This window comes from Desmodus rotundus, chromosome 11 (genome assembly GCF_022682495.2).
Source record: "Desmodus rotundus isolate HL8 chromosome 11, HLdesRot8A.1, whole genome shotgun sequence".
Classification (NCBI taxonomy): domain Eukaryota; kingdom Metazoa; phylum Chordata; class Mammalia; order Chiroptera; family Phyllostomidae; genus Desmodus; species Desmodus rotundus.
Genome location: NC_071397.1, coordinates 61,928,599 through 61,949,024, shown reverse-complemented (window position 1 = coordinate 61,949,024; position 20,426 = coordinate 61,928,599). Strand labels below are relative to the sequence as shown.

The window sequence follows — 20,426 nt, the reverse complement described above, 5'->3', positions numbered from 1 at the left end:
ATCTGTGAGTCCGTTTCTGTTTCATTTGTTAGGGTTTTTGCTTGTTTGTTTGTTTTTGTACTGAAGTTTATTTCACTAGACCAAGGGGAAAGATACTAAAATGGAGTTGCTTCAGGCCTCCCCAAGCAAGAAGACTCCAGAAGCCACTTTGTCCCCAGCCCCTTAAACCCTTCTTAGGCCAACCCCAAAGAGAGGAGCGCCAGCATGCCCAACAACATGCTAGGAGGCACTTTTGAACGAGGTGACACTGAACTTACTTTGAAACAGATGTAAGGGACTGGGGAAGTTTGCTAAGAGCAAAGAAGGTGTTAGTAGGTGAAAATCATGTCCTTGGTATAACCCAGCTTCTCTAGGTTAGGGTGAGCAGCTGTCTGGATCAGGGGTGGTGGGCCACACACCAGGATGAACATGGACTTCCCAGGAGCAGGGAGGTGCTCCTTGATCATGTCAGCGGTAATGAAGCCTGAGCTGTACTTCCAGCCAACAGGAGGCCTGTCCGGGGTATACCACAGATTGAAGTGATCTGGGTGAGTTCTGGCAACTTCTTCAAGCTCCTTTCTCATCAAGATGTCTTCCTCTGTCTGGTTGGCAAAGATGAGGGCTATCCTGGTCCAGTCTCTGGGGTTCTTGGTGATGAGGCAAATGAGCTGCAGCATGGGCGTGATCCCTGTGCCCCCAGCAATCATTCCCAGTTGACTGGCCAGTTTTTCTTCAGGCTTGCTTGTTCTGTACTCTTTGACTGAAAGCTTCCCTGGCCAATGATAGAACAGGTGCCCAGCTGGCCCTCTGAAAAGAATGGTGTCCCCAGTTTTCATGTTCTCCAACTACTGGGTCATGTTCCCTCTGCCTGGATAACTAGGGTGTGCATTTTTGAAGTAGATCTTTATAATTAAGTCCACAAGGCCTTGATCATCATCACTGGACACAGGTGTGTACGGCCTGATCACCAGAGCACCATCAGTGTTGGCCAAGAGATAGACATAGTTACCTAGAGGAAGTCCTAAAACATGGTCTGGTGAGGGCAGTCCAAAGCAGAACCTCCTGGTGTTGTGGCTGGTTTGCTCTTTCTCAATCAAGGACACTGGGTACTTCATTTCAGGGCTCTGTAAGGTGATAAGATGTCTCCTTGAGTTCATGTTCTTCAGGGCCAAGAGAAGTACCATAACCCCAAAGACAGAGATGGCAAGGAGCAGGGATGGGTCCTGTCCACGGTCAGTCCAGCTTCTGCACCTGCCTCCAACTCTGCCCCACACCTGGTCAACTCAGCCGGACTCTTTTTTGTTCATTAGATCCCACATATAATTGAAATCATATGATACTTGTCTTTCTTTGACTGGCTTATTTCACTGAGCATAATTCTGTCCAGTTCCATCCATGCTATCACAAAATGCAAGATTTCCTTCTTTTTTATGGTCTTGTGGTATTCCATTGTATAAATGTACCACAGCTTTTTTATCCATGCATCTATTGATGGGCACTTGGGCTGCTTCCATGGCTTGGCAATTGTAAACAACGCTGCAATGAACACAGTGGTGAATGTATTCTTTTGAATCAGTGTTTTGGGCTTCTTCAGATATATTCCCAGAAGTGGAATCTCTGGGTCATAAGGCAGTTCCATTTTTAATTTTTTGAGATAACTCCAGACTGCTTTCCACAGTGGCTGCACCAGTCTGCATTCTCACCAATAGTGCACAAGGATTCTCTTTTCTCCACATCCTCGCCAGCACTTGTTGTTTGTTGTTTTATTGTTGGTAACCATTCTGATGGGTAGAAGGTAATAGTTATACCTGTCATTCTGACAGGTATAATTTTGGTTTTAATTTACATTTTTTCTGATGATTAGTGATGTTGAGCATCTTTTTATATATCTACTGGCCATCTATATGTCCTGTTTGGAGAAGTGTCTATTGAGGTCCTTTGCACATTTTTTAATTGGATTGTTTGCATTTTTGGTAATGAGTTTTAAAAGTTCTTTATAAATTTTTCTTAGAGAGCCAGAGAGTAAATATTTCAGCCATTGCAGACCATACCAGTCTCTGTTGCAACAACTCAGCTCCACTTTTGTGGTGTGAAAGCAGCCGTAGATAATACATAAATGAACGGAATGGCTTTATTCCAATAAAACTTTATTTTTAAAAATGGGTGGTGTGTTGCAAGGTTTGCTGATCCTGATCTAGGGCATTAGACAGAATAAATGGTACCCAAAATACAGGAACTCTTCATACACAAAGAAATTGTTGTAATGTAATCAATGATTTTGGGAGAACAGTTAGTATTGCATCTAATATGTTATAGGAGAATCGAAAGTGGAAGCTATTGTTATATAAAGGACACAAGCTGTTCTTTGGGAACAGACTGCTCAGCAGCCTCATTCATGTCTTTTTGTTATCATGGACGATAGTCTAAAAATAAAAATTTATTTTTTATTTATTTTGATTCTTTTTAAACACTATCTTATTCCAATTCTGGTTTTTGTCTTTTACAATACTTGGTGAGAATGAGGGTAAGAACACTCCCATAGACGTGTTCTGCTGAAGGTGGTGCTGCTGATGATTTAAAAAGAAAGACAAAAGCAAAACATCAGCACCTTCAGAGGAACAGAGGACATGGAATACCTCTGGGTCCCGGGAGCTTGGAGTCTGTGTTACGTACTAATAGAAACAATCCCAGTAAAACAATGCTGGAACAAATACAAATGGATGTAAAACCTCAAGGTCAAGGCAAATGGTGATAGAGGAGACAGTGTCTCCTTTCTATATGAAGAACATTCAAAAACATTCAGATTTTAATTTTTGCCTGTTTGAATTAATCAGTTTATTATTTTTATCTACCAAATATATGTGGTTTTGAATATTATACACCCAGAGCTAGAAAAATATCCTTATTTTTGAAACTCTGGCTAAAAACTTTAAATTTGAAGCTCTCTATACATAATCCTATTTTCCCCTTTGAAACAAATTTTAACACGGCTTCTGATAACATGAGTTCTTTACGGACGTGCAGCACTGTGGCGCGGCGGGGCAGGCTGTGTGACTGACAATCCCCGCACACAGAACTGCGCAAACCCTGGGTGTCGGTGTTTCTGACAGTGGGAGATTGCAGAGAATCGCTCTTCTGTCGTTGGGCAGCTCAGTCACCTTCAAGATATTCTTAAGCTTTTATAGTCATTTGTATTATTCATTTTTTCTCATTTCCCTTAGAATATTAGTATCTTTGTTACTGGTTTCTAAAAGCTCATTTATGACTAGAGATGTTATTTCTCATGTACTGCAAATGAAATACCATCTTTTTTACTATCATTTTACTGTGGTGTTTTATTTTTTTGATTGTATAGAAATTGTGTATAGACATATAATCGTGTTCTATTTTTTAAAAAATCAGTACACAATATATACTCTATTGAATATAAAGCATTTTACCAATAGGAAAGTTATTGCAATAGATTCTGAGAATCAAAGGGCTTTTAAACACTAGAAAACTCCACCGTGCAAATTTGCCAAATCTTGGCTACATTTATATCATCTACCATGGACTATAACCTACCTTTTCCTTTAAATCCTGCAGAAAAATAAATTCTACAAACTCTCTGGACTGGATATTCAAGGGTGCCATTACTTTTACAGAGAGCAAGTCCAACTCTAAGCTAAATCTCACCTATTACTATTATATCTTATCACTCTGAAAACAATCATGGTAGTGTAAGTATCCAACCTTGTGGCAAATACTAGAGTTTTCCTTCATGAACACCTATATTTGTATTGAGAAAGAGGACATCAAGTACCAGGGAAAAAGTTGTTTCCTTAGCAGCGTCCCTCAGCCCCTCCCTGTCATATGGGATGTTGAAATGGGAGAGCAGGAGCCTCAGCAAGGTTTCAGTTCTCTTTCTGTCATGTGCTGGGGCAGGATGAAAGCAGTTTCAGTTCTCTTTAGCCCTGAAAAAAAAATCCAAAATCAAGAGCATTAAGACCAGTGAACACCAAACAGGAAGAGAAATGGTAGAGTCCTTTGAGATAACCGGAGGCACGGCCTGCCCTGCTGATGAGGAGGGCCATTCCACTCCTTGCCTAATATACTCTGCAAGGATTTACAGTGTGCACCACCCTGGGCCCTGCCTATTTAGCAAACTCTTGGTTCTGGCTTCCTGGGTGAGGTAGCCAGGACCCTTTGCCCTGCTTCTCACGGCCTGCAAAAGAAATAGAACAGACCCTTTGGGGAGTGACTTAGTGGGAGCAGAACTACCCGTGGTTCTTTGTGGTAAACAAAGAGTATGATTTATAAATTAACTAACATATTAGAAGAAGGTGAGAGCTTTCACCTCCTTTCGCCTGGCTCACTCCTGATTATCTCTACAAGTACCGAGTTTGGACTTCGCTCCTTTGAGATACTATCTTTGATTCCCCGCCAGGCTGGCTGCCTCTCCAGAGGCACCACATCCATACCCTAAGCAAATATGCCCCTCAGGTAGAAACCTGACCAGGTTTCTTAGTCATCTGTAACGCAAGGTAAGGGTGGGAAGACTATTGAGTCAGATAAGGAAAGTTTTTTAAAATCATGTAATATTCAAAATGAAAGAAATCTTAGAGATCAGTTAAGCTGGAAGGCTTATTTTGGAGATGAGTAAATTGAGGGCCAAGGACAGGAAATGTACTAAACTAGCAGGCCCAGAGAGAGACCACAAGAGAACCAGGTCTTGAGCTCAGTACTTATGATTTCAAATCCACGGCTTTCCCCCCTCTCTCTTAATTTGCTAGTTATAAAGATGGAGAAAATGATGTCAAAGAAAAGTGTTTGTTATTTTTTTCACCATAAAATATCAAGTTAATACATATTTATTAAGAATATATAACTTTTGGTGTGTAGAAAAATGTCAAGCAAGATCATGTAACAAAACAGCACATGAACGGCACTTGTGGAAGGTCACAACCTCCTTTTTTCCACATTACTCTAGAGGAAAGAAGACTAATTCTTACCTGGAATGCTTGTATCCATAGGGCCTGGAGATGCAGAACCCTGGATATCAGGACTGACATGGACATTTTCATCTTCCTGACCAACCTCAGGCACTTCGTCAACAGCTACACTTAGCACGTTGGAGATGGGCAAATACTGGTGGGCCTACAGAAGGCACAACCAAGAGACCACACATCAACTCAGTTCTCACAGAAGCTTCCAGATTTTGGTTCAGGAGCAGTTCTTTGCTTTGATAGAGGACGGAGAGGTAGAGGTGGGCCTCAGTAACCTTCCCAATCAAGAGAGGCAAAATCTGGAGCTGGGAGGCCCAGTACTATCACCAACTCTAAGTGACCATAACCTCTAGGCAGGTCTACATTGATCAAGCACCCATAATGGACAAGGTACTGGGTGAGATGGTGGGGATACAATAATGAATAAGGCATAGAACCTCAAAGAGTTCATAGTTTAGTGGGAAAACCCAGACTTAAGAAGCAGATCATTATTATACCATGTGACTGGGAAGAGATGATTCAGAGGTAGACCCCACAGTGACTGACTGGGAAGGGTTAATGTGAAGGTGATGGTCAGGTGTCTGGTTTGGGTAACTGTGGTTGGTGGTATCACTGAGATAAGATATAGAGGATTAGGAAGAGATTTAGGTGGCATGATCACGTCACTCCTTTTGATGCCTCTAGCCTGGGTTAGGGCCTCTCTGTGACTCTCTCTACCCTGTACTTACTCTGTTCTTTCTTATCACACTGTATTTCAGTTGGCTATATACTTGCCCATTTTCCTATCATCCTGGGGCCCAGTTACTTTTCAGCAAAGACTATATCTTCCCTACATGGCCCAGGATACGTACCTGGCATATATTAGACCCTCATTAGATATTGCGGAATTAAAAAGTGGATTTATATTGAACAGCATAAATCTTAAACAAGGTGATGAAAACAAGAACCAACAGAGTGAATATGAAGTAATACAACAGAGACATCTTTAAGAAAGCTAACTTAACGGTTCTAAAAGAAAAAGATTTCAAAGGTTTCAAAGAAAAGAGTTAGTGACCCATTATTTTCCTGTCATTTGTAGGGCAGGTGGACTACAAACACTGACAGCCCAAACTCAGTGACAGGTGTGAGAAAGCACTGTGCTGGCCATCCTGGGAAGGCATGGCATCATCATGCAACTATGTTTACGTACCTGCAGGCAGTGGTGAATGGTCCTGAGCGAGTACAGGTGACACACTAAGCACTTTGTATAAATAGTCAGGTCTTCCTGCCTCACTAAGTTAGGAGGATTGTTTTTTCCCCTAAGAAAGTTTTCTCATGCAGCAGGCGATCTATCAGCTCTCCGAAGGGCATCGCTGTACTCTTGCATAATGTAGGCAACTTGGTTCACTTTAAGGGAGATGCAAAGACAGAACCTGGTTATTTGCAAGCCTTATTATTCTCTTGTGTCACTTGCTTCCAAGCATAGGGCAGTACTATTTGGAGGCCAAATAAGGGGCTCTTGGAATATCAAAATTCTTTTATACTCTGAATTTGACTGACAAGGGCAGTGGTCACATTGTTCAGACTCTGCAGGAGAGAGACTCCAGTAAAAAGTCAGTGCATAAGGATATTTGGTAACTGGAGTTGACTTCTTAGCTCTTTATCTATAGTAGAGGAAGGTAAGTCTATGAAGAAAAATTTATTTTCTATCATATACAGCTTCCTTCAAATCTCATTTATAAAAATAGGTACCAATATCTTCTGCCACAGGCAGAACAGACATCCATTAGTTCCTTTCCCATCTTTAGCCATGACTTTAAAAAAATTGATAAGTTACACTGTTGATGAGAATGTAAATTGGTATAGCTATTATGAAAAACAGTATGGAGATTCCTCGACATATTAAAAATATATGGGAATATATCTGAAGGAAACAAAATCAGTATCTCAAATAGATACCTATATTCCCATCTCATTAATCACAATAGCCAAGCTATGGAAACAACCAAAGAGTCTATTGATGGGTGAATGGATTTTTTAAATGCACATATACACACACACACACACACGTGTGTGTGTGTGTGTTTATGTAAATGGGGGGGATGTCAGCCAAAGGGTACAAATTTGCAGTTATATAAGATGAATAAGTTTAGAATTCAAATGTATAGGCATGATGACTATACTTAATAATAATATATGAATAAGCCTTTTTGTTTCATGTGAAGAATAGCCCACAGGTTCTATTCATGTGCTTCCTACCTTGTAAAGAGGATAAAGTTGCTCCATGATCTTACAGTGCTGGCAAAACCTCTTCCACCAAAGCATTTGTAAATATTTACTCAGGACCAGCTGGGTAATTCTCTCCATATAATACTTTAACAACAACAAAAACAACAAAATTAATACTTAAAAACTTAACTTGGGGTGGTGAACACACAATACAATATACAGATGATATATTATAGAATTGTACTCCTGAAACCTACATAATTTTATTAACCAATGTCATCCCAATAAATTCAATTTAAAAAATAACAGAATACAATTATAATAGGAAGACTGAATTAAATCTTAAGAACACTAACAGTAGAAAAATTAGTCTCAGGTTATTTTGGAAATATAGATTTTTCTACAAGAAGATCATAAAATTAATAAACCTGGCTCACTTCCTGTCATGATGGCAGCATAGGCAGACACGGCTCGCCTCTTCGCACAACCACATCAAAATTACAACTAAAATACAGAACAACCATCACTCAGAACCAACTGAAATCAAGTTGAATGGAAGTCTGACAATTATAGAATTAAAGAAACCACATCCATCCAGACTGGTAGGAGGGGTGAAGATGCAGAGCATGCTGATCCCACATCCACATGTGGTGGAAAAAAATTCAGGAGGGAGCCCTGGCTGGTGTGGCTCAGTGGACTGAGCACCAGCCTGGGAAACAAAGGGCACTGGTTTGATTCCCAGTCAGGGTACATGCCTGGGTTGTGGGCCAGGTACCCAGTAGGGGATGCACGAGAGGCAACCACACATTGATGTTTCTCTCCCTCTCTTTCTTCCTCCTTTCCCTTCTGCCTAAAAATAAATAAATAATCTTTAAAAAATTCAGGAGGGAGGGAAAACTTGGAAAGAAAAGAGCAGTGATCCCTTCCACTGAGAACATGCTTTTTTCCAAGGAACCGTAGTTGTGTGGATGCGGTTAGACTTTTTACACGGGGACAAGTTCTTCCAGCATTTTTACCTGCACATTCCAAGACAGTCGGGCACACCAATCCTTTCAGCAGAACCTGCCTTAGGCACTTAACCTTTTGTGCCTCAGGCACCCCAAGACAAAAAAAAAAAAATGGCCCAAATGAAAGAACAGATCAAAGCTCCAGAAAAAAATACAACTAAGTGATGAAGAGATAGCCAACCTATCAGATGCACAGTTCAAAACACTGGTAATCAGGATGCTCACAGAATTGGTTGAATTTGGTCACAAATTAGATGAAAAAATGAAGGCTATGCTGAGTGAAATGAAGGAAAATGTACAGGGAACCAATAGTGATGATGGAAACTGGGACTCAAATCAATGGTGTGGACCAGAAGGAAGAAAGAAACATTCAACCAGAAAAGAATGAAGAAACAAGAATTCAAAAAAATGAGAAGAGGCTTAGGAACCTCCAGGACATCTTTAAACATTCCAACATCCTCATCATAGGGGTACCAGAAGGAGAACAGGAAGAGCAACAAATTGAAAACTTATTTGAACAAATAATGAAGGAGAACTTCCCAATCTGGCAAAGGAAATAGACTTCCAGGAAGTCCAGGAAGCTCAGAGACTACCAAAGAAGTCGGACCCAAGGAGGAACACACCAAGGCACATCATAATTACATTACCCAAGATTAAAGATGAGAGAATCTTAAAAGCCACAAGAGAAAAGGAGACAGTTACCTACAAAGGAGTTCCCATAGGACTGTCAACTGCTTTCTCAAAAGAGACCTTACAGGCATGAAGGGGCTGGAAAGAAGTATTCCAAGTCATGAAAGGCAAGGACCTGCATCCAAGATTGCTCTATCCAGCAAAGCTTTCATTTAGAATGGAAGGGCAGATAAAGTGCTTCCCAGATAAGGTCAAGTTAAAGGAGTTCATCATCACCAAGCCATTATTATATGAAATGTTAAAGGCATTGATCTAAGAAAAAGAAGATAAAAAATATGAACAGTAAAAATGACAGCAAACTCACAGTTCTTAACAACCACACCTAAAACAAAAACAAAAGCAAACTAAGCCAACAACTAGAACAGGAACAGAACCACAGAAATGGAGATCACATGGAGGGTTATCGTCAGGGGAGTGGGAGGGGGAGAGAGGGGGGAAAGCTACAGAGAATAAGTAGCATAAATGGTAGGTAGAAAATAGACAGGGGGAGGTTAAGAATAGTATAGGAAATGTAGAAGCCTAAGAACTTATCTGTATGACCCATGGACATGAACTAAAGGGGGGGAATGTGGGTGGGAGGGGGTATGCAGGGCGGAGGGGAATAGAGGGGGGAAAATGGGACAACTAATAGCATAATCAATAAAATATAATATTAAACAAAAAAATTAGGAGGGATATCTCAGGAGCAAGGAGGCCCAGTCTCTCACCAGGCCCCTCAGCCCAGGGCTCCAGTGCCAGGAAGATAAGTCCTCACAACTTCTGGCTGCAAAAAGCAGTGGGGATTGAGTCTGTGGGAAAAAAATGCTGGAGTCCTAAGCAGTTCCTCTTAAAGAATCCACACACAGACTTACCTACTCAGACTCACTCCCTCTGGGCTCCAGCGACAGGGTGGCAGCTTGAGGTGCACTACTGGAGTGCAGGGGGAGGCTAAGATATCTGGCATCAAGGCAAGCACAGGCCTTTGTCCCTTTTCTGGGCCCTCCTCCCACAGAGCCAGCAGACTGGTGCGGTATCTAAGATTCCATCAATCTGGCTAAGACTGTTTGACCTGCCTTGGAGATCCCCAGAGACTCCGCCCCAAATAACTTATGTACCCACCCAACCTGTTTTTTCATATGAACAGTCTTGGCTCCTGCATCACAACTTCCTAAATCTTCTCAAACAAGCAGCAGCTGGACTCAGTGAGCCCCAGGCCCAGAAGTAGCAGCCTAGATTCATAGCTTGGCTTTGCTGGGAAATCTCCAAGCCCAGCACAAGTAGCAGCTATTTCAGATTGCTTTATAACTCAGACAAGGTGGCCCCAGGCAAAATACAGATTGGGGCTTATCTTGGCCTGCACCGCCTGGGAAACCCCAGGGGCTAGCACACCCAGTGAACAGCTACAGACCACATCAGAGCACCACCACCCTGCCCCTGCACAGTTGATCCTCCAAGGAGGGTGGAGGTTTGTAGTCAGCAGTCACAGCCAGCCCTTGCAGCTGACTGGCTTGGGTAAATCCTTCCCATTGATCTGACAACAGCGACCAAAGCTCAACTACAGGAGGAGGTTGTACTCAGCCCACACCAAGGGCAAACCTCAAGTACCCAGCTTGGGTGATAGGAGAGGCTGTGCCACTGAGCCCTACAGGACACCTAGTACTTTAGGCCACAATACCAAGACACAGAGTCAAAGCAGCTCTACCTGGTACATAGAAACAAACACAGAGGGGCTGCTAAAATGAGGAGACAAAGAAACATGGACCAAATGAAAGAACAGGGCCATCAGAACTCTAGAAAAAGAGCTAAATGAAATGGAGATAAGCAATCCATCAGATGCAGTGTTCAAAACATTGGTTATAAGGATTCTCATGGAACTTAGTGAGGACCTTAACAGCATAAAAGAGATCCAGTCAGAAACGAAAAATATACTAATTGAAATAAAGAACAATTTATAGGGAAACAACAGTAGAGTGGATGAAACTGAGAATCAAATCAATGATTTGGAACATAAGGAAGCAAAAAACAACTAATCAGAACAAGACAAAAAGAGAATCCAAAAAAAATGAAGATAGTGTAAGCCGCCTGTGGGACAACTTTAAGCAATCCAACATTCATGTCATAGGGGTGCCAGAAGGAGAAGAGAAAGAGCAAGAAATTGGAAATCTATTTGAAAAAATAATGAAAGAAAACTTCCCTAATTTGGCGAAGGAAATAGACTTGCAAGTCCAGGAAGCACAGAGAGTCCCAAACAAGATGGATGCAAAGAGGTTCACTCCAAGACACATCATAATTAAAATGCCAAAGTTTAAAGATAAAAAAATTGGAGGGTGGGTGTGGGAGAATGGGTGAGGGGTAAGGGGATTAAGAAGTACAAATAGGTAGTCACAGAATAACCATGGGGATGTAAAGAATGGTATAAGAAAGGGAGTAGCTAAAGAACTTATACGCATGGCCCATGGACATGAACAAGAGTAGGCAGATTGCCTGAGGGAGTGGGGGGTGCTGACTGGAGGGGGGAAAGGGGGAAAAATTGGGACAACTGTAATAGCATAATCAATAAAATAGAATTTTTAAAAACCTGGCTCAAGATATCATTTAAATTTAAATAAAGCAAGCAGGCATTTCTAAATCTACGTGATCTGTTGTCAGTCCAACAGATTTTGGTTTCATTTATCAGTTAGTGAACAATTTTAGCAGTTACATGAAAGTTTGTAAACTTGTCTAAAGCTAAGATTAAAATTTCTTAAAAACTGAAGTTATGACTCTAAAATACAAAGCATACTACAGGTAATATTAGAGCTTTTAACCTTAGACCAAAAATTTTATTTATACTTAAAAGTAGTTAAATAAGTAGTTGGCTTATTTAACTACTTATTTAACTACTTTTTAAAAGTAGTTAAATAAGCCAACTCTTTTTTTTAAATGTTTAATTTCTGATAATAAAAATAATAGTGGCTATGAGGAAATAAGTTGGACCAGCCTTACCCTTCCATCATAAAAAACTAGAAAATAGGACAAAATACGCAAGGCAATTGCTTTCTGACATGGGGCAACAAGCAATGCAGGACTGTGGTTCTTGAAAGAAACAAATGAGATAGGCCCCATAATATAACCTTGATTACCTGCCTGAAGAAGAAAATTTCTGAACCATGAAGAAGGAAAGGGAATCTTAAGCACAGCACGATGGTTTCTCTAAGGGGAGAAATGAAAGTTTGGAAAGCTGAGTCAGCTAGAGTTTGTGGGACTGAGGACTGGAGAAGAGGGAAGTTATGGAGAGAAAGAGCTCCAGAAATCTGCATAGAAATCCTTTGGTTTTATGCTATTAAGCCATGAATACAGAGGGTGAAACTCCCTGAGGCTGTGCAAAGAATAACTGATTAAAGGATTGTAAACTGAACAGTTTACAAAGTTCATATTAGGCTAGGAAATGTTCAAGTGCCAGTCAGACAGAGTGAGGAATTCTCATTGAATACCTGGGGCATTCAGGAGAGACAGCTAAGGGGTCACAATTTAATAATGAGGATAAACTACCCTTAGAGTAAAAATTACTCTAAAACTGTTCTAACAAAGCTTAAAATCAAGTCTCGAATGTATAAAGCTGATCTACAACTTAATGGTCTGCCAGAATAAAGTACAACACTCTTTAAAGAAATTTTTAAAAAATCAGCGTTCTATTATATAATGTAAACCTGCAATGTCTAGTATCCAAAAAATTACTAGACATGCAAAAAAAGGAGGGAAATGACCCATAGGCAGAAGAAAAATTAATGAAGCAAAACAGACCCAGAAATGGCACCAGTGATGAAATTAGCACAAAAAAAAGTATTTTAAAAGAACTATTATTAATATGCTCAGTATGTTCAAGGATTGAAAGGAAAATGTGAGCAGGAGGAGAAAAATTAAAATATTAAAAAGTCAAATAGAACTCGTAGAAAGGAAAACTGCAATATATGAAATGAAAAAGGTATTGGTTGGAATTGACAGCAGATCAGATAGTGAAGAAGAAAAGGTTAAGGAACTTGAAGAAATAGCAATAAAAACTACAAAGTGAACTTCTGAAGGGAAATAAGAGACTGAAAACATACTAACAGAGCCTCAGTGACTTAGGGAACAATATGAAGTGATTTAACGTCTCTGTAATTAGAGCCCCAGGATGAGGGGTGGGGGGAGAAAATATATTTGAAGAAATAATGGTTGAACTTAAAAAAAATTGATGAAAATGATAAGATCACAATCCAAGATAAGAACCCACTCCAAGGAAGATAAACACAAAGAAAACCTCATCAAAGGATATCATAATCAAATAGCTTCAACCACTAACAGAAAATCTTGAAAGCCTCCGAGAACAAACAGACACAGCGTGTTAGGCAATGAAAATGATGCAAGGCAGAAGACAATGGAACAGCTTCTTTTAAGTGATAAAACAGAACCATTATCAACATATAATTCTATATTAAAATACTCAACTAGAATACTTTTTTAAAAAGAAGGCAAATAAAAACTTTTTTCAAAAAAAATAAAAGTGGAGAGAATTTGTTTCTGGAAGATCTGAACTACAAGAAATGTTTAAGGTAGTTCTTTAGGCAGAAGATTAATGACTCCATATAAAAATTTAGACTCTTCCAAGGTTTCTCAGCCTCAGCACTATCACCATTTGGGTCTGAATAATTCCTTGTGGTGGGGGTTGTTCTGTGTACGATGTTTAGCAGCATTCCTGGCCTTACTCACTAGATGTCAGTAGCAACCTACTCCCCTCCCCAAACAGTGACAAACAAAAATGTCTTCAGCCATTGACAAATGTCTCCATCCTCACTCTTTCCTTCTCTCCAGTGAGAACCACTGATATTCGCAGTGGAGTGAGGAGTGCCAGAAAGGACAGGTAAAGAGAATCTTCAATGAAGATAATGACAGCAGTTCGACTTGCAAATAGAATGTCACCATTTTTTGTTTCTTTGTGGTGCATTTATTAATTAGTAACTAGTTGTTAATGAACTAATTTGTATGCGTAGTAAGGCTGTAACATATAACAGAAGAGTAAATAACAAAAACTTTCAAAATCAAAAAGTTGATGAAAAAGGAAAAAAGAAAATTTAGAAAATATGTAAAAACTAAAACAGGGAAATTCATTATTCTTCCATCCAAAGACAGTGATTGCTTAAATTTTGGTCTTTGTCCTTTAAGTGATTTATCTATATATTACATGACCATTACTATCATGCACACATTTTACTAATCTTACATAATAATATAAATATTCCTTATGCAAAAAATGTTTAATGGCAGAACAATATTCTATGAAGTACCACACTCCTTTCTTAACTCTTTCTCCTACTATTGGACATTTGGACATTTTCCCACTTTAATTAGTATAACGTTACAATAGTGATCTTCATGGAAAATGTTTTTCTCCATATTGTGAGTTATTTTCCTAAAACAGAGTTCCAGAAATCTCTTCCCTGGGTCAGCAAACAGCTTGTTGAGGACTGAAACTATCTTAGTCAATGTTGTATTGCCTCATAATACCAGCACAAGGAGTAATTAGTAGAAACTTAGTTAATTGGTTAGTGACTGAACTTAACTATGGCATGAGTCTCTAATAAAGAAGAGCATTTACACTAACTAATTTCTTCAAACCACACATGTAGAGAAAATCCTGTCTAGCCAGAGGATATACCAGAAAGCCAACTTTATCCACACATTTCTGCTAAATTCCATATCTGTTTTTCAAATCGCAAAATGACTCACCCGCGAGAGAAGCAAAGGTCAATTTTCAGCAGTGTGCTCTCCTCTTAGACAGTTCTCTCGCTCCCTCTGCAGGACATCTGCTTGAATAACAAGTGCCTTTAACTCCGCCACCTGAACCCAGGGGGCAGCAAAGCAGGCAAAGGGAAATAAGGAAATAAAACTATCAGTATTTATGGCAGAAAATGACATGCAGTTTCTGACAGTTTTTACACAACACATTATGTTGTCATACCTAAGTTTCTAAATAACATATTTTAACATCACAAATCAAGGAACCATCACAAAAATCAGATATCTCCAAAGTGGCCTGATCTGATCCAGCAGTAAGCTGCGTTTGGGGCTGCTTTGTACTCCTAACCACTGTCAGTAACATCAGCTCTTGGCATGCAAAAGTGAAATTTTTTTCTGGAAAGAGTTTCCAATGAATTAGAAAAATCTAACTTATCATTGTATTGAAATAGCCCACTCTCCTCACCTGTAAAGTTTTCTTTAGGGCCAGTTCTCTTTTTCTTCTGAAATGTCTTTTGACATTTGAACAGAGCTGCAGAAAGGTTGATGCAATAGAAGCTGTAATAGATCAGATCATACACAGGCCCTGATTAATCTGTAACTTTTCACAACTCTTTTAAATAAGTATATCATATAATAATGGGTGGTTGGAGCCATGTAAATGCCACATGCTTCTGTCTTAGTCAGAATTTCCCTGTATACACCTCATGTTTGCTAAATCTTTCCCTGGGCCAGTTTTTCTCTCCCTGTTCTCACACAAACATAGCCTCTCCTTCTACCCCTGCTTTCCCTCCCTGTCTCTAACTCCAGAGTACGGAAAGAGGCACCATGGTGAGAATTCTTCTTTCTCCCACCTGTATTTCTTCCAGTAACTTAATCTCCAACTACTACTGTGCTCATCAGACCTATATTTCACCCTAGCTGACAGATAAAACCAGTATCTTATAATTTATACAAAATCTTCATTTTAAGTTCTTGCTCAATTATCTGGAAGTGAAAATGACCTACTTAAATATGCAACATGAAATAATTTGGAAATTACTTTAACCAAATTTCCTGCTTCAGAAAAATTATTTATCCCTAGGAAAACCTTAGCAGGAGTGCCTGCTTCAGCAGCCTCAGGGACAGCTGCCCAAGCCACGTCATGAGAGAGCTGTTTGTGCCATGGGCTCTGATGAGTGGAAGCACCAGCAGCACTGCGAGGGGTTTTGGGGCAATTAGAGGGGGAGACCCTGCGTCAGGAAGAAGGGAGTCTCCCCATCTGGTTTAAGACACACCCCAAGGCTTGGCAGCTGTGGGAACATCAGGAGACAGCAACCCTGGTGCACTGTCACTTTCTTATTACAATGGCCCTTTAAAACATTGGCAAGGGAACCACAGCAGGTAGTTCTGGAACACATGTGAGAAACCACCTCAACATTTGAGGGGGATTGTAGATAGTACAACTTATGTTAATGTTTTCGTATGACCCTATCGGTCCCCATGGGAAAGTTTCAAGGCGGATGAAAATGGGCTGTTAGTTTGCATATTTGCTGGCAGGGCCGCCTCGGAAGCCATGGTCCCATGAAAAGAGCACCAGGCAGACTGTCAGGGGGCCCCACAGCCACGTGAACCTAAGCGGCCTCCTGAGCAGCTTACCCTGAATTTCCAGCTGAACTGGAAGTCATGCCTCCCCTATATCCTCACATCTTGGTTTTGATGGGGAAAAAAAAGGCAAGTTTTGAAAGGACCTTGAAAGTAAAAGTGTTAATAAGTCAAAAGTGTGACTTCTGTGATGACTGGGTACTTGAGTCCTGGCTGCAGCTTCATGGAGAGGGAGAAGCAGTAAGCAAAGAGGACAGGAACCGCTACTAAACAAGCAGTCAGGGAAAGAGAAGAAACCCATCCTCTCCCTGCCCTCTTGTCTTCTACTTCTTTGGCATGCTGAGAAATTGGGTAGGGTCCTGGGTGTAGCTGCCCCAACCCTTTTTTACTCAGGTCATGTCCTTCCTCTCAATCTCAAAGTGTCTGTGAATGACCTAAAAGAGACTGGTAGACATTAAATGCTCTGTACATCAGCCCAGAAAGGGATTCACTCATATGTTCACCAAGCATTGTTCTTGTGACATTCATTTATTCATTCAGCAAGCATCTGTGAAGCACTAAACAACCACCATGGCTTGGGCTTTAGGTATAAAATAATGAAAAGAATGAAGAAAGAAAGAAAGAAAGAAAGAAAGAAAGAAAGAAAGAAAGAAAGAAAGAAAGAAAGAAAGAAAGAAAGGAAGGAAGGAAGGAAGGAAGGAAGGAAGGAAGGAAGGAAGGAAGGAAGGGAGGGAGGGAGAGAGAGAAGGAGGGAAGGAGGAAGGGAGGGGGGAAGGAAGGGAGACTAAGGTAAAATTATCCTCCAGTTTTCAATCAATTTTTCAGTCTACTGGGGAATGAGAATGCTGACATGATTATCAGGAGTGGACACTCCCCATTTCTTTTGTACACTAGAACCTAGCATGACACCTGGCAAACAGCAGGTGCTCAATAAGTATTTGTTGTATTAATAGTTAGAGTCTTCCAGGTGCAGCATTTAGTGGTTTGGGAGAGTAGGGAAACACGGGTATTCAGAGATTTCCCATTGTTCTGTCCTAAAAGGAACTTCGGGAAGTCTTTCTTATCACAATGTGCAGAGGGGAGCCACTGCCTGATGCTCTGACATTAAATTGTAACAGTATCAACACTTAATCTTTGCACCGCGTTGTCTAGTTTTCAAAGTGCTTTAAGATGCATTAATTATCTCAATTGATCTTTGTAAGGTAGGCAAGGAACATATCGTTTTCAAATAAAGAAACTAAAGCTGAGAGAAATTATGACTTCCATGGTTGCATGACCTTTGCACTTCATCACACAATCCTTAATCTGCTTCACAGACTAGGGGCTTTACCTACCAAATAAAACGCACTAAATATTGGGTGTTCAGAATCATCTCTGGAAAGAGACACGAATGCACCTACTTACTGCTGCTTCTCTGGATTTTCCCTCCTCAACCCTCATCGTTCACCTTGTGTTTACTCAGCTACTCAACCTAACAGAGTCCTCGTAATTGTTCCTCTTGTTCAACTGTGGCAGTAACAGAAACAGGGAGATGAAGGTCCTGGGCCCATGAGACTTACCCCTCAGGGGCTGCTCTGGCTACCCTGCTTCTCTAAAAGAATCAAACTGCCATCATTGGTAGCAGTTACCTATAGAACAGTTCCTAAGAAAATATCACTTTGCAAAATTCACTACCAAATACCTAACATTATTCCAGTTTTGAAATTTCTCATCAAAATCACGGTCAAATTTAATTAAAATATTACTGGAGGAAATGAGATCTCTTCTCATTGGGTGTGATTCGTATAACAGCTTCTGACACTCTCAGACAATGCTGTTTGTGGAATGGAAGAGCACTTGCCCACATTCTTTGGGAGGACATTGATCTAAATGCCTTGACAATTCTAGAATACAGGAAAACCTTAAGGACAGCTGTCAAGTCTGAGCTTGAGATAATACCAATTGTCCGAGTAAAGAGGGGGGTAATGGAGATTATGGGGTGATAGTGGGGGTTAAAGACCATGCCTTCTCACTGCCACCATTTACCCGTGAGCTCGATGAGCTGTTCCCAGAAGAGAACTCTGTTCTTCTACCTCAGACTTCAGCTCAGTCGCTTCCACGGCCAATTCTTTCTCCAACATCTGGATCCTTTCTGTGGAAGTCATCTTATAAATCTATCCATGGTGTACCTACTGTTTGTCTGAATTCCCTGAAAAACAAGAGCACAGAGCTTGTGGCTAACTTCCTTCATGGCCATGTGGGACTTTGTTCAAGAAATCATGTCAACTTTGTGGAAATGTATGCTTTTGCAATTTGAAGAAATAGCTGGGCTAGACTGTTGTCCTTTATGATTTAATTACCATTTAGTAAGCAGTAGAGAAACTGTAGGTTAGAACCTCCATTGACCATAGGTTTGTTCAGCCCAGTTTACCTTCAGAAACCCCTCTGCTCCAGCTTTCACTGTGCAGGTTTATTAAATGAAAATAAATCCTTTGGTCTGATCCCTGTCGTCTTCATAGAGATTGTGGGGATTACATACTAAATGCTATGAATGGCAGTTACTGCGGACTTCTAACATCACTTCAACTGGAACAAACAATAGGTGTGTACAAGACCCCTCTACATGCCTAGAATTTTCCTCCAGAAGCCTTTCTGAAGGCATGAGCTTCTGGCCAGGGAAAATAGCCCGAGGATGGAGGGCTACCTAACATAATCATGATCCATGCATTTTAGGGTTTGGAAGAAAGTCACATTTACTCATTTGAATGTGTTTTCTTAATTGTGAATGCTTACATTTATCATACTGCTTTTACCGTTAAATGGAACAGTTGAGAACCCCCTCCACACCCAGTTCACAGCCTGTCCAATTCAACACAATTGTTTACTAAGTGTCAACATTCTCGTAACGACAGATTAACTGCATGACCCAGAATGGGACACAGGATTGCAGGGGATTAAGTAGATGGTGTGTGTTCCATGCCACTGCTGCCTTCCCCTGTCTTGGACAAGTGGGGGCAAAGTCACTCTTAGGCTTTAAAGAGGTTTAAAGAGGTTTAAAATATTTATTTAAACTTTCCGTTTTTCCTTTGATATTTCTAGGATTTTTCATTTTTCCTTCAGAGATATTCCATTTTCTCAAGTTAATTTACTGCTATTTCAACAACTTGTTAAGATGTAGAGATTTTTTTTGGTAAAGGCTTCCCTCGGGAGCCTGTTTGTTCTTTTAATAAATATTAAAAATGGAAATGAGCATGAATGTTGAGCCTAGGTTGCGAACCTGCTGAGTAGAAAATCTGTCATGTTTGGCACACTGCTGGGGCTCAATAAAACGCACTGTTGTTGTTCTCGGCAACAGTGAAATGTTGTTATGAAAACTATTTGCCACTTGGCAGTGTCCTTTCAAGTTGGGCAAACAGTTAAACAGCTGCCTTAACAGCTGCATTCCAGCCGGCAGCCAAGTGCGGCAGCAACATAGACTGGCTGATTCTTCTCCCAAAGGATGGACATTCTGCTTTCATTTCCTGATCAGCTTCAACGCTTCACAGCTCAGAAATGAGAACATTTAATCCTGCACCATTTAGCTTACTGCACAGTCAAGCACAGTATCCACAAAATTAACCCAGGGAGAAGTCAGTCTTTGACAACTGTCGGTGAAGTGGATCCAACCCAGAGGAATCCATGCCTGCTGAGCATTCACCTCTAGCATTAAAGAGACAAACAACTGTTTATTTTGGGAGGGGGGTTAGGGTAGGTTTCATTTATTGAGTACCTACTCTGGGTCAGGAACTTAAAAAGCACTTAAAATCTGAAAAGAGATTCCCAAGAATTGTGTAGTAGTATTTTTAATAAGTACATTTAATAACTACTCATTGCAAAGAAACAAAAAACCTTTTATGTGTTTAAAAAGTGGTAAAATCTAAGTTCAAAGAGAAAGATAGTAAGATCAGCTTGAGTGGGGTTTGAGGGTATTCACTGGGTGTTCTCTGGGTGGTTAAAATGGGCTTCAATGGGGTTAAAGCTGGCATACTTAGAAGACAAATACATACTGAGTGATTTTAGACTCAGCTAGAAAAATATAATGCACATCAAAAACTTGAAAGTGACTACTTAGGGAATAGAAATGCAACCTAGACCTTTCAAAACAGGTGGGATTAAGAGGTAAGAGTAGGTCTTTCATTATAAATCCAATAGAAGGCAGAAAAAAAGGGGAAAAAACAAACAAAAGGAAGCATGGTAGAAATAGATTCAAATATATCAGTAA

At 40.3% G+C, this 20,426-nt stretch overlaps 1 protein-coding gene and 1 pseudogene across 3 annotated transcripts in view; both read right to left on the bottom strand.

The window, feature by feature from the left end:
* Nucleotides 1–1,412, bottom strand: LOC112296916 (NADH-cytochrome b5 reductase 2 pseudogene; annotated as a pseudogene).
* A 3,612-nt stretch (nucleotides 1,413–5,024) lies between these two features.
* CEP57L1 (centrosomal protein 57 like 1) overlaps nucleotides 5,025–20,426 on the bottom strand; it is an 86,942-nt gene continuing 71,540 nt past the window's right edge. For all 3 annotated transcript variants that reach the window (XR_006654187.3, XR_008425508.1, XR_006654188.3), the window contains exons 12-17: nucleotides 18,212–18,374; nucleotides 15,069–15,160; nucleotides 14,594–14,704; nucleotides 7,203–7,316; nucleotides 6,154–6,350; nucleotides 5,025–5,115 (exon numbers count right to left, since the gene is read on the bottom strand). The gene's annotated coding sequence lies outside the window, so the exon portion shown is untranslated. The remainder of the gene's footprint in view (nucleotides 5,116–6,153; nucleotides 6,351–7,202; nucleotides 7,317–14,593; nucleotides 14,705–15,068; nucleotides 15,161–18,211; nucleotides 18,375–20,426) is intronic.